Source organism: Heliconius melpomene, chromosome 17 (genome assembly GCF_056956725.1).
Source record: "Heliconius melpomene rosina isolate 202511_hmr_F chromosome 17, ASM5695672v1, whole genome shotgun sequence".
Classification (NCBI taxonomy): domain Eukaryota; kingdom Metazoa; phylum Arthropoda; class Insecta; order Lepidoptera; family Nymphalidae; genus Heliconius; species Heliconius melpomene.
Genome location: NC_140405.1, coordinates 1,768,325 through 1,781,873, shown reverse-complemented (window position 1 = coordinate 1,781,873; position 13,549 = coordinate 1,768,325).

The following is a 13,549-nucleotide window of genomic DNA, read 5'->3' as shown; positions in this document are numbered from 1 at the left end:
TATTTGATTCGCACTCAGAGGATTGAATGCTCATTTCCTCGCACTGATAAGAAGGCAAGCTGCAGCGTTGAGTTGCGCCGCTCGATACGCAGAATGCTATATGGTTAAAAGCTGTAATAAACAAATCCAAAAATATTTTTAAAATCATCCGTTCATCAAGTTCATCCGTCAAGTTACGCAATTCGTACTGCGCTGCGCCCTAACTGGCTTCTAATCAAGCGTTTTGAGTGCGTACACTTATGAAGTGGCTTTTTAGACATCAAAGGCCACCCCAAGGAGATTGGGGGCCGCGAAAATTATTTATTAGTTGCCAAAAAGGGGGAAATTTGCGGTTTCTGATACGCCATTCTCTTGAAATCGGGCTCATCTTTGTATAACGCATTCCCTTTGTAGATAGAAATACTTGTGAAGAGGACTCAAGACTTCCTTAATTAAGCTTTGAGCTTATTGTATGCGCGATAGCCTATTAAATATGTGTGGAGTTTTATTATCTCTGTGAATTAGCGAGTTGTTTCATAATTCAATACCGTTGAAATTTATGTTTAAGCATTTTTTTGTGTTATTATTGTTATTGAATTTGAATTTAGTAGGATTTGGACGCGCGTTTTTGAAAGCGCTCTAACCACTAGGCCATACATCAATAAAAATTAAGTTAACTAAAACTAAAACCAGACTTCTGATAATAATGCTCTAAAAAGTATGAAATAAAAATATATTGTCACTTGAAATTGTCAGCCGTAGTCGTGTACACAACAGGATAGGCAGAGGGCACCTAGTGTAGGAGGAAATGAATCGGTCGTTTTAATAAACTATCAAAATGTAGTTTCTAAGCATTTATTTTTGAAAATACAATATTTTATTGTTCATTATAAAATAAATAATACATTCTCAAATAGGTTACTTTAGCAGTACTTTATTAACATTTGTAAAGTTCTTCACCTGTTGTATAGTTGATGTACCATTAATTTCTGCTGCGCTAATAATTGAATATTTCTCGTTTTTAATGTTTCGTTCTGTCATAAAAATAGTAAACAGTTTGTTAGTAAAATATTAATAAATTATATATAGAGATTGTTTTTTAGGGTTCCGTACAATATTATAATCTTTTGTTTATCTGTCCATATTGGTATTGTTAGGTCCATGATCAGCATAATACCAGTAACGACTTCTGGTAGAACTCTCTAACAGAAGACTTCGTGAGAGAAAAAAACACGATATTTGTGTATCTCTCAAGAACAAATATTTTCAAACAAAAAATATAAAGATATTTGCATAATTTTTCGCTTATTTCCAATCTGTACAAGAAAATTTTCTTTAGCACTGTAGGTTGTACAGACTTTAATAGACGTATTTTTAAAGCTTATGGGTATAAAGCATGAAGGCATCTTAACTTTCTAGGCACTGAAATTTATAATAAAAAATCCTTTCTCAACGGCTATAATAACTATTTAATGCTAAAGAGGTCGATCCAACCAGTAACTAGTACTGAGCGTTGCTTGTTCAATCTTTTTTGTCTTTTTAGATATTGTATTATATAATACTGTATTACGTATAAATACAGATAAGGTTGTAAATTTTTCTTCGCTCTGGCACCAAAACATTTTGTTTTGGCGTTGAGTTTCGCATCAAATCCGAAATGAAAATATATAAAAAATAATCTTCGTAAGTAATATTTACGTGACGATAATGCTATAGGTATGCCTTCTAGTAAAACATGCAAAAATTATTTTGTAAAGGATAACTCCATTGAAAACCTCAAAACAAACGAATATTAAAAATGAGGTCGTCGTTGTGAAAATAATTATTATCAAAAAAACATAATTGACACATAATATGTACTGTGTGTTCTCCACTTTCTGCCCATATTTAAAAAATGTAAAAAAAATAATTTGCTTAAAACATATTTACCTGGCCTCATAGCAATTCTGCTAATAATATCATTCAATTCTCGGGAAAACACGTCCACAACGCTTCTATTGCCGTACCAAACGTCTAACGCACTATTGGCTATCCATTTCGAAGGCCTATAATCTCTTTTAGGCTTTACTTCTTCACTTATCCTAATTCTTTTAGTGATAACAAGTTCAAATATCAGAAATGTTAAAAAAGCAAAACTTAAAGCCTTTTTAGATATCATTTTACTCAATACCCAAGTTTTTTAGATGAATATTTTATAAATCTATTAAAAATAGGTAATTTTAGAAGCCTACGTTTAATGGCAGTAAAACGTTCTAGAAATTATCTATTATTGAAGAGACTGTTATCGTGTAATGGTTGATCAAATACAGTACAGCCACGACAAGTTGTTGTTTAATCATGTTTGCTTTCCATTGTTTGCGCCGTCTTTTGTTCTTCATGTTAGTTACGATGCGAGTTGATGGTATGCTTATATGAAAAATTGAAATGCATTTAATACTGTGGAACTTATAATTTATTTATAGTATCGTTCTATGTAAATTATAACAATACAATGGTTTTTAGTTTATATCTTATTTATTTCTTCGGCCTGGTTATACCAAACGAATAAACGAGCAGTAAATAGTAAATGAGTTATGATAGTTAGGGTTTTAAATTTCTCCCAGGACCTATAAACAATTTTCTGGTTGCAGGATAAACATGAAAATTGTATGACATGATATTTTTTTCTCGCTTAACTTCGGGAGACCGGAGTGTCCTAAGACTAAACTCTTTCAGCGTATTTGTCCATAGGCAGAAAATCGCGTGCGGCCAAAAAACTATAGAAAATGACGGCCAAACAAAAGTTATAATTATAATAAAAAAATATATGAGGTAATGCGTAACTATTGTTTAAATAACTTGTATGGTACAAATACGTCCCAAATGTACTACAATAAAATATACCAAAATTGTCGGCTTAAATAACTCACAATACATTTATCGCTAATACTAGTTAAGCTTTTCAGTTGATTACGCCGAACAAAAACAAAGGAATGTACGTATAAAACCATACAAATAAGCTTTAAAATGAACATTTATTTAATTAATAAAATTGTAAAGTAAATTAAATTTTAATATTTTGTATTTTCGTACGGAAAGTTTCTTTAAAACAAATTCTCCTATCCCGAATAGAGGGAGGGCAGAGGGAATCTAGTGTTAAAGCAGTCTTTTACCCACTTTGTTCCTAATTTACGAGACTTCGAGTGTTGAGTGGTAGGCTCCGATCAACTATCCATATATAGATGCTCGAAGGTCGAAGGCCTCAGCATCCATGGTATATCTATCTTATTGGGAAATATTTTAAATCAAATTATTTCAAGAGATAATATCAAGTCGTGTTTTCAGTTATAACTTCTTCACGTTCTTGAAACAATTGTATAGCATAGTATGTAACAATTACCGACGAATGATATTTTTTTTGTAATCCACATACCAGCATGGTATAGACAGGCAGAAGGAATCTAGTGTTAAGACACTCCGTGCTCCATTTCCGCCGAATTTTAGAGATATTTTGAAATATAATAATATATAGCACATTATTAAGCCTGACAAAACACTGAAGAATTACGTTTCTCAACAGCAATTGTTACATTATTTTAACATAGTTTTAATTTGGCGTCGTGTCTAACTATTTACTCCGCTGCTGTAAGTTTGGGGATCTTCATTTAGTACTCTAGATACAAGTAATACAATTTGCACATTCTTAGCTCAAAATGTATTTTAATCCTGATTCAATATACAAGTTTGTAGGATTAACGTAATTGTTTCTAAAATATCTTTTTAATGTTTCTTTTAAGTATTTATACTTTGTATTTGAAAGCGTCATTAGTTGAACAAAGAATCTATATTTTTTTAGATATTTATTCTATTTTAAGCTTTATGTGTGGCGATGCGTGTGACTGTAAACGCGAAAGGTTGTGGGTTCGTTTCCTACTCGAGAGGAAATGAAATATTTATTTAAATGTATATTTCAGTTCTTCGCTCTCGTGTCGAGGCAAAGCGCGGCGTTGAGTTCTGCCACTCAACACGCAATGCCTCCAGTCTGCCGAAGCAGACAATGGGAAATGGAGTTGTTACACTAGGTTTCCACTGCCTACCCGCGGCGCTGATGTGTGCGGGATACAGCGCGAAACTGATTTAATTTTAATTTCATCGATCTGGTCTGGATCGAACGAGGCAAAGCGTGGCGTTGGATTCTGGAGAAATAGTTCTTACAATAGCAGCATCGGTGTTAGGGTGAAAGAACACATTTCCGATCTCTGTATGTATCGAACTCGGCAACACAATGAAAGATTTTAAAATGTATATTGTAATATTTTTTATTTAACAAAAATCTTATTAGTCCTAGTAACGTAGTAAAAAAATATTTGTTTCGTTAAAAATTTAAATTTTGTGCCACATACGAGCACTAATGGAATCCTTTTAGCGTATTCCATGAAATGACGTCCACATGAATATCAATCGCGAAATACAATAGCGTTTGTTCTCACCATATTCAACCATTATATTTCTTACATTATTCAATACGTTATTTTGTAAGAGTGCAGTGCATTAAGTTAACTTTAAGTCATTAGCTTAAAATGTTCTCGTGGTGCAGATTGACAGAGAGTGACATTGTGGGTTGAAACTCTTCTTGGAGAATGATTATATTCAACCCGTCCTCCTCAGAGTTGGGATTATGAGATGTATTTAGTAAATAACAGAGCTATAACTAGATTGTGCGTTGTCAGACCAGGAGTGTATCCACTGTCACAGAATAATGATATAATGATTTTAAATTTTATTTTAATAAAAATTAATAATTCCATTGATTTTTACTTTCCTAGATATTGACGGACAAAAATACCTACATACAGTTACGAGACTTTGCATACGTGTTTAGAAGCCTAAGTTATATTTAGCTATTATACAATTCTATCATACTCACAACACAATATTACATATATCATTTTTGAAATCGGTTCATAAAACATAGTCTCTTCCCGCGATACATCTCGAGATATTTCTCATAACGCAACGAATATTAATGCCCTCTTCAAAACTATTTAAGTGTAAATCCATTATTATTTCTTGTATTCAAATAAACCGACCGAACGTATTCAGCCTTTTCTCCAGAATGTTTTAAATTTACGAGTACCATTGTTCGAGAAACAGATATTCCCTTCCCAATACAAGAGTAACAAATTACAAGGAATTCTTAAGTAAGTTTAAATGTCTATAGAAAATGAATTCCTTATAATTTATTTGGTGGAATCAAATTTGAAACATCGGCAAATACTTTAACGTAATCGGAGTTTTAGCTCTTTTGTTATAAGTTTTCTATTTTTATCAATTTCCTTATCTTTATATAGTATTTTACAAAGTCATTTTCCAATTATATAATCTTAAATCCCAACAAAAGTTCCTTTAAAACTGTTTTCTTTTAAACAGTTTTAAAGGAAATTCTGTAGGATATTTTACATTTCTTAATTTTAAGTTAAATAAAACTCATTCGTTACGGAGTGACTGGTAGACATAGTGAAGACGCAACCACTGTACTTAGAAAATTGAAATTTAGCATGTAGGTAGGCTAGAAAGTGTATTGAAGTAGGTAATTTCTCGAAATTCCTACAGGGGTAAGAGATAATGGAATTTATTATTTTACATTTTAAGGCCCACGCAAAAAAGTAGCATGCGACCAGTAGCTTAATTTTTTTTATTTATTTATTTTTTTTAATAATTACAAAATATAAACTAAATATAATGATAATAGTAAAAACCTAAAATAATAAAAGAACACTTTTTTTGACAAAGCAGAAAGTTTGTTTGTAAAATTAATTTTAAAATGACGCGATCACCGCTTCCCTCGCTCTCCTTGTTCAATTTAAACCGTCACATTCATTACTAAATTTTCTTTCTTCAAACATTTTCTTCATTTACTGCTATTTTATGTAAATTTTCTAAGGAACAGTCCGTTCCGGTGCTGAAAAATAAAACAGCACCTTTAATATTCTATTTTTATTACTAAATCATGAGCTTTTTGAAATGAAAGATTACGGTTTAATCGACGACGGAGCTCCAATTTTTGTGAAATAAATCCTGTTTTACGTTTGAGATGAGAGAAAATAATATACCTATTATCTTATAATATATATTTTTTAAAATAAATCTTTAAAAAATCTATCGATCTCTATCTATCTTTTATAGAGACCAAGAGCCGAAAAATAAATTAAGAAGAAATACAGAAATAGAGAACAGAATAAGATTATAAAAGCTTGTCGCGTGATTTACTTAAATAAATTAGTACTAGTTTAATTATGTCAAAAACTGCTAAGCTTAAATTTTTAAAGATTTAATTTCAATAAATATTGATCATCGTGACAGTATCACAGAATGTCATGGTTAATGAAATCTCCTCACATACAACTTTTAGGGTCATTGGTTCAAATCCGTTTTATGGAACTTTGAACTTAATCCACGTAACTTAATGTATCTTAACTATCAAACTTTTGGTCACCCGTCTGGGAATTTAAAGCACATTGGTATACAGTAGCAAACATTCTAACTTGTTAACTTCGCTAATACTTTATGAAACGGTAGAACCAAATACGTGCTTGGGAACGTTGCAAATACTTTATTGGTATAATATTTGTTTTTTAGCCCTTCTTATACAATATTGAAGCAGAATATTTCAGAAAAATACTTAAGAAAAAATTATTAAAAAATTAACGCAGTGGGATTTGAAGCCACGTCTCTTGAATTCCTTTCAAGCTTAGCTAGCTAAGTAGAAATATTTGGAGAAACACGTCACTTAGCTCTCTATTCTTTTCGCAATTTGTTTATAAACTTTTAAATAGTCCTGTTACTGTCATCGTTCTATAACTGCTTCTAAAACATTCTTTGACAAATAAGGATGTTTTAGAAGTCTCAAATTATGTTATTAGTATCGGTTCTACTTCCATTCATCCTTTTTTTTAATTAATATTTTCCAAGCTTGCCTAGAAGTGCTGCGCCACGATAGCTTAAATAACATAATCTTAGTGCCATATTAGGTATCAATATATGTGGAAAACTTATCAAAGTTAAAAATATAAAAAAATGATTTTAGCATCAACACAAACACAAATACAATAAAAAACAAAAATAGTTTGAAAAACCAACTGGCTTGAACATAAGCTTCATACAACAACTTACCTTTAATTTCAACAATTTTATCTATAGCTCTCGAGCCAATGTTCCATAGTTCTCTAGCGATTAAATTCATCATAGTTTTATTTGAATACATAAAATCCATAGCTTTTCCAACAAGAACATCTGAAGTACTAAAGCCATCGTTTTCAATCTTTTTGTACTGCTTCTTTAGATCAGTTAAGGTTTTATAAGAATATACGGCGTAGAATAAATAGAGGTATGGAAGAAGCAACAGTGCTCGCGGCATTGTGATTATGAAATGGATAGAAATCATGTTACTGTGGTGTTTTATGTGTGGTAAAGGTGTGTACAGATTGGTGATAGTGCTTTTTTTCTTCTTCTATTTTGTTTAGGTTCCCAATGCATCCCGCACATGGTAAATAGACAGAGGGAACCTGGGAACCTCGTGTTCTTGACACTTCGTTCCCATTAAGACTAGACTTCACTATTTTCCCCTGAAGCGGCGGTGACAAACGCACGCTTTGCCTCGTGAGCATACGAAGAAATTAAAACATTTAATATTTCATTCTCCCGAGCGAGAATTAAGCCCATAACTCTCGACGATCTTTATTTATTTACTTAGCAATTTATAAACACACGCATATTTTAAAAATATAATTATAAGAAACCATTTTTTAACCGTCCCTACCCTACCCTATATCCTATTATTATCGAAAGTCTCTATAAAATAACCATATTTTTATAATATAAAACAGAAAGAACCAATAATAATAAAATTACTCAGTCGTTTTTAAGTTAATTTACTTAATCTTATTTTAGTAAAACGATCAAAATTTCCAGTGGAACGGCAAATGGAATGGTATTCGTTGCTCCCAGGTCGAATTTGGGGTCCCTCCCGCGGGCCCAGGACGTGACAGCGAACGAAATATGTTGTAAAGAATTCTAAGGAAAATTTTCATTTTGCTTTTACAAGTTCTTTCCTTTATGAATTTTTAAGCGATCGACTTTTTGGATTTTCATAATGTCCACGGACGGTGAAAGGACAAATTAATTTCTGCGTTCATTATAAAAAAGGTTTTACACATAAACTGTTATTGGAAACGGAGTCGATTCCACGGAGCTTCGTAATTGAATGTAGTGAGGTCTTTTGTTCGGATTCTGATTATAAGAGGTAAAGATGAAATGAACATACAAAATGGTTTCTTTAGTAAATTTTAAAGTAAAATATTTCCGTCCCGCAAATACATATAAATTAATTTTTATGCACAACAGAAATATACATATTTTTTTGCAATAAGTATAACGTATTATAAAATAATTGAGGCCAGTCGTGGTGCAAGGGTACAGCATACGACTGTAAAGGAGACAACGCGACGAGTGGGTTCGATACCCATTAGAAAGAATGAAATATTTATGTGTTGAATTTCACTACTTAACAAGTAATGCCTCCAGAAATTGGCGGAAAGTGGGGAACGATAGTATCTTAACATTAGATTCCCTCCCAGGTTCCCTCTGCCTACTACCTTAAAGCAAAAAAATATAAAAAAAAATTATACCTCTTTATTATTTAAGTGAACATTATATAAATATTCTTTTCAAGCTTAGTTATTGGTACAGTCTTGTCACTAACGTATCGGCTATTTTCCATAAAGTATGGTAAAATATGACAGCACAGCACCAATATTAAAATTTAAAATGTAAAATTTACAAAATCATATTAAAGAAAGACACGATTTCTTTGTAATGACGTTGAGAAGTGTCTATCTGTTCAAAGTAATATTCTGATAAATATTATTTTTTCTCATTTTAAGACATAAAGTGGGGCCCACGTAATCCAGGTATAAAGTATATTCGTACAGGTGTCAAGAGTACATGAATGATGAATGTCTGACATTTATGTCGTTGTTTATTCGTAGCATCAGACAAAACGCGGTATTGTGTTCTGTGATTTAATATCTAATGTCTCGAATTCAGGCGAATTCTCGCATTTGGTTGGCTTAGACCTCTTCAGCTAAGCTGTCTTCGTGTAATGTATTTTTGTTTCCTGACGAGTGTATTTTTATTTAGTGAAATCATCTAAGATGTAATAAGCTCCGATAGCTAATTTCATTAGGAAAAAAGACAAAAGTATCTCGCGCGAGCTGGTCTCTAGTCCTTAAGATACCTATATGGATCCTTTGCAAAATTATTTATTTAAACATTGTCCAGAACAGTAGTTTTTTGATCCTGATGCAAACGTTCCATAATTGATGACGGTCGGAAAATTCAAATTGTGTCTATAAAAGCCTTGTTCATATCTGTGTCTCGCAGTCCCTTCATTTGAAGGGATTAAGGTGCGGAAAATTTATATCCAAAATTTTAAGGGTTAGAGTAATATTAATAATTCAAGCCATTACTACCGGGATTACTACTAAAGAATAATATAGTCTACAATTTGTTATATAAATTTTCCTAATAATTTCTAAATAATTACGTAATAAAGACCGTCGTGTAGTTTTGAGGATTGTGAGTTCGATCCCAATGAAGGGAATGAATTATTGTCATTTCACCATTCCAACAAGACAAAACGTGGCGTTTAGCTTCGCCACTCAACACGTAAAAATCTCAAGTTTGGGCAAAACGTTGAAAGTGTATTCAAACCAAAATTAAAATAGTCATTCTTCATATAGCACAAACACTTTTGAATCGTCAAGTTACATAAACCAGTATTATCAGTCCTACACAAGGCAGTTCTGCTTTTCTGCATGCACTATAGAAAGCACGAAGCTGCTATATTAATTCTACATAATAAAAATAACAATAATAAATGAACGCCCACTCCAGAAGCTTTTCAGAATTTAAAATAAAAAAAAATCCAACAATAGAACTATATTCCAGAGTTTAAGGAATAACACTAGCGAGCATACTGTCAAAGTGTATTCCAAGTTAGTTTGTAAGTACTTAAGCCACTAAGCAACGTCGAGACAACGAGTAAGGAAGCACGAAAATAACACGAAAACAGACTAAATTCAACATTGTTGTGTAAAAATTTTTAAACTGGAACTTATTTCGCGTTGTCGCGATATAGCGCTTTTATCTGGCGATTTTATTCAATAGTTTTGTGTGTATTTTGTGAAAATACACATAATATTGTAGTTTACAAAATTTTTAATTTTCTCTGTATCCCGCATATAGCCGGGTAGACAGAGGGAACCTAGTGTTAAAACACCCGGTTCTTCATTTTCCGAACAATTTGAGGCATTGTGTGTTGAGTGTCGAAGCTGAACACCGCGCTTTGTCTTGTTACCAGAGCGAAGAAATTTAAATATTAATCTATATCTATATCTATATCTATATATATAATAAAACTGTTAAGAGGGTAAAATCTGTACATTGAATATAAACTAAAAAAAACACGTTAGGGGGACTCAATACAACTAATAGAAGGTAAAAATATGATTTTTGGAATTCTTGTCTGTCTGTCTGTCTGTTGTGGCTTTTTAACTCAAAAACTACTGGTCGGATTTAAATGAAACTTCTTTTGTTGCATAGCTATTAGTCTTCGCCTACATATAGGCTATAATTTATTTTGATAGCCCGAATACTTGATGTAAAACCCTAGCAGCCCGCCTAATCTATAAGAGATATCAATACAACGCTTTAGGAAAAGTTATTGAACGTGATGAGCATTTTCAGTTGACATAAAAAAATGGATCCAATGTGGAACCCCAGTCACCCAGCTAAACTTTATAACATATAATACATCAGTCGTCTTAAAATAAATTACTCTACGTAATAAACATTTGTTTTGACGTTTACTAATACCATAATTATTATTTGAAATGGTTCAACACCAAATGATATAAATTTAAGGAAATATACTAAGTAAATATATACAAATTAAATAAAATTTAAAAAGAAAATCCACGAATCGGTAACATATATGTGTATCACAGAAAAAAAAAAACATTCTTATAATTTTGAGGCCCGTTGTGGCGCAGTGACACAAGCACGCGACTATAAACACGACAGGTTCTGGGTTCGATTCCTGCTCGAAGAAATGAAATATTTAATATTTTCACTATCTCACTCTGGAACGAGGCAAAAGTAATTTTATAATATCAAAAAAATATACGAAATATCTTCTTTTTTATAAAAATTAATCACTGAATGTGTTACTAAGCGCAAATCTCGAGAGCTGCTGTACCGATTTCGCTATTTTTTTTATAATATTTCTTGAAGTACGAGGATGGTTCTAACGGAGAGAAAAATTTCAAAAATTACCAGAAAAGGTCCAAAAACATGACTTATCTATATTCCCATACAAAAGATTCGTATTAATATATACTTAAAAGTCAATTTGGACTTTAATACCCTACTATAAAGTTTAAATGTTAGTAGCTGGATTCCTGGAAGGCAAAACAATTGAGTGACGTTAGTATCGTATAAATATTATAGCCCAAGAACCCAGAGCTGCCAGATCGACGTCATTTTAGCAAAGGTGAAATTTTGAGGACTATTAGTCTTACACGTAGTTAAGACAGTATGCTTACTCACTAATTTGAAAATAGGATCCTTTCAGAGGTAGAGAAAAATAACGGTATATCTCTCTCTTTCTAGGAAAATGATAAAGCCATCGGAATGATCTGGTTGCTTAGGGTCTGGGGCTAGAGGGGTCTTGAAATAGTCCGTAAATAATATATTTAAAATTTTTGATTTACTTTAATGTAATTTGCCCTAATTTTAAAGAACCTTTATGACGTCTGGCAGAAGTAAAGGTCCACGTGAAAGAATATGAAATATACATATTTTACTTTAAAACATATATAAAAATTCTCTTTCTTACTTAAGGGAGCGTTTGTAATTGACACTTCCGAGTGAAAGACCTGTACGCTCATGTGTAACTCTAAGAAAGCTTGAGTGCCCTATATTTAATACCTCTTTCTATGAAAAATCCTTCTCAGTTCAAGCAGTGCGCTTATGGAACTCACTACCTAACTCTATACTGTCGGGCAAACCATTTCTAAATACTATTAAAATCAAATTAAAACAACATTTCTTAATCTCAATTAGAATCTTTAGTAGTCGCTTTGTCTTTTTTTTATTTTCTTTTTCTGTTTCAACTCTTTTATGTCATTTTATATATTTATATAGGTATAGTAATATTGATTAATGTTATGTATATTTGTATGTAGGTTTATTATTATTAACATTATATTAAAATACCGCACCCGAATCATTTCTTTTAACATCCCCTACATTCAAGGGTTTCTGGTAGAGATCTCTATTATAGATAAGTTATCCATTATACACATTTTTTCTATTGTCATAAGTTTTCTGTACTTTCTTTCTTGTGTGGTACATAAATAAATGAAAAAAAAAGAGACTTTCTACTTTAACGCAACTGGAAGTGTGTTTTATGTTGGAAGTGTGTTGTAAGTTAGAGAGTATGCATCAGTCTTAACTGCATATCAGACTATCGATCCTCAAAATTTCAGCTTTGCTAAAATGATGTAGGTCTGGGGGTCCTGGGATCTCAGTCTATTAATGTCAATATTTGTCAATATTTCTATGGTAAGATGTCACTTGAAATTTAAACGTCTCATTGTGCATCTATATTATTAAATCTAAAAGCCACAAATTTCTATAATATTAATAAAGTGTTGTGTATTTGTAAATATGCCTTCTATAAGGCGGTGGAAAAATTTAGGCAAAAGAATCTAATCGTACTCCCAGAACGTGAAGATTGCAATGAACGTGAGCACGATAGTTGACTGATAATGGTGCAAATTTGAATCGAGCTGCTTTTTGTTACGATATATCAATTGATGCCAGCAGTGCCTGCAGCTGTGTTGCTATTGGATGTATAAACTCAGCTTGCCAATATTGTAAGGTTATTGTAAAAACTCAGTTTGCCAATCAATTTGGTGGCGCAATGATTTTATTATAAGGAAGAGGATTGCCAGTGGTTCCACATTCAATATAAGGTGATGAACTGAATTCATGTTTAAAGTCCTCGAAATTGTGGAAACATGTCAAGGTATTACATTTAATCAAGAATATGCGTGTCATGTTGCAAAATGATCAATCTGGAGACATATTCTCTAAACAACTCATTGATATTGGTAATGGCAAACTTCCTATATATGCGCTGACTGGCTGCATCACCTTTCCTGATAGTTTTTGTCAGTTAACGTAATCAAAAGATGAACTCATTCATAAAGTGCTTCCAAATGTTCCTGAAATGTTGCTGATTATTTATTCCATAATTGGTTGAGCGAAAGAGCTTTACTGGCTGCCAAACACACTGATGTAAATGAATTAAATATAAATTTTCAAGATGGCATTCCTGGCAAAATAACGACACATAAGTCAGTTGATACGGCAACTAATGAAGATGATGTCGTGAACTATCCACCGGAATTTTTAAATTCACTTGATTTGCCAGGATTGTGGCCTCACAACCTTCAATTAAATATAT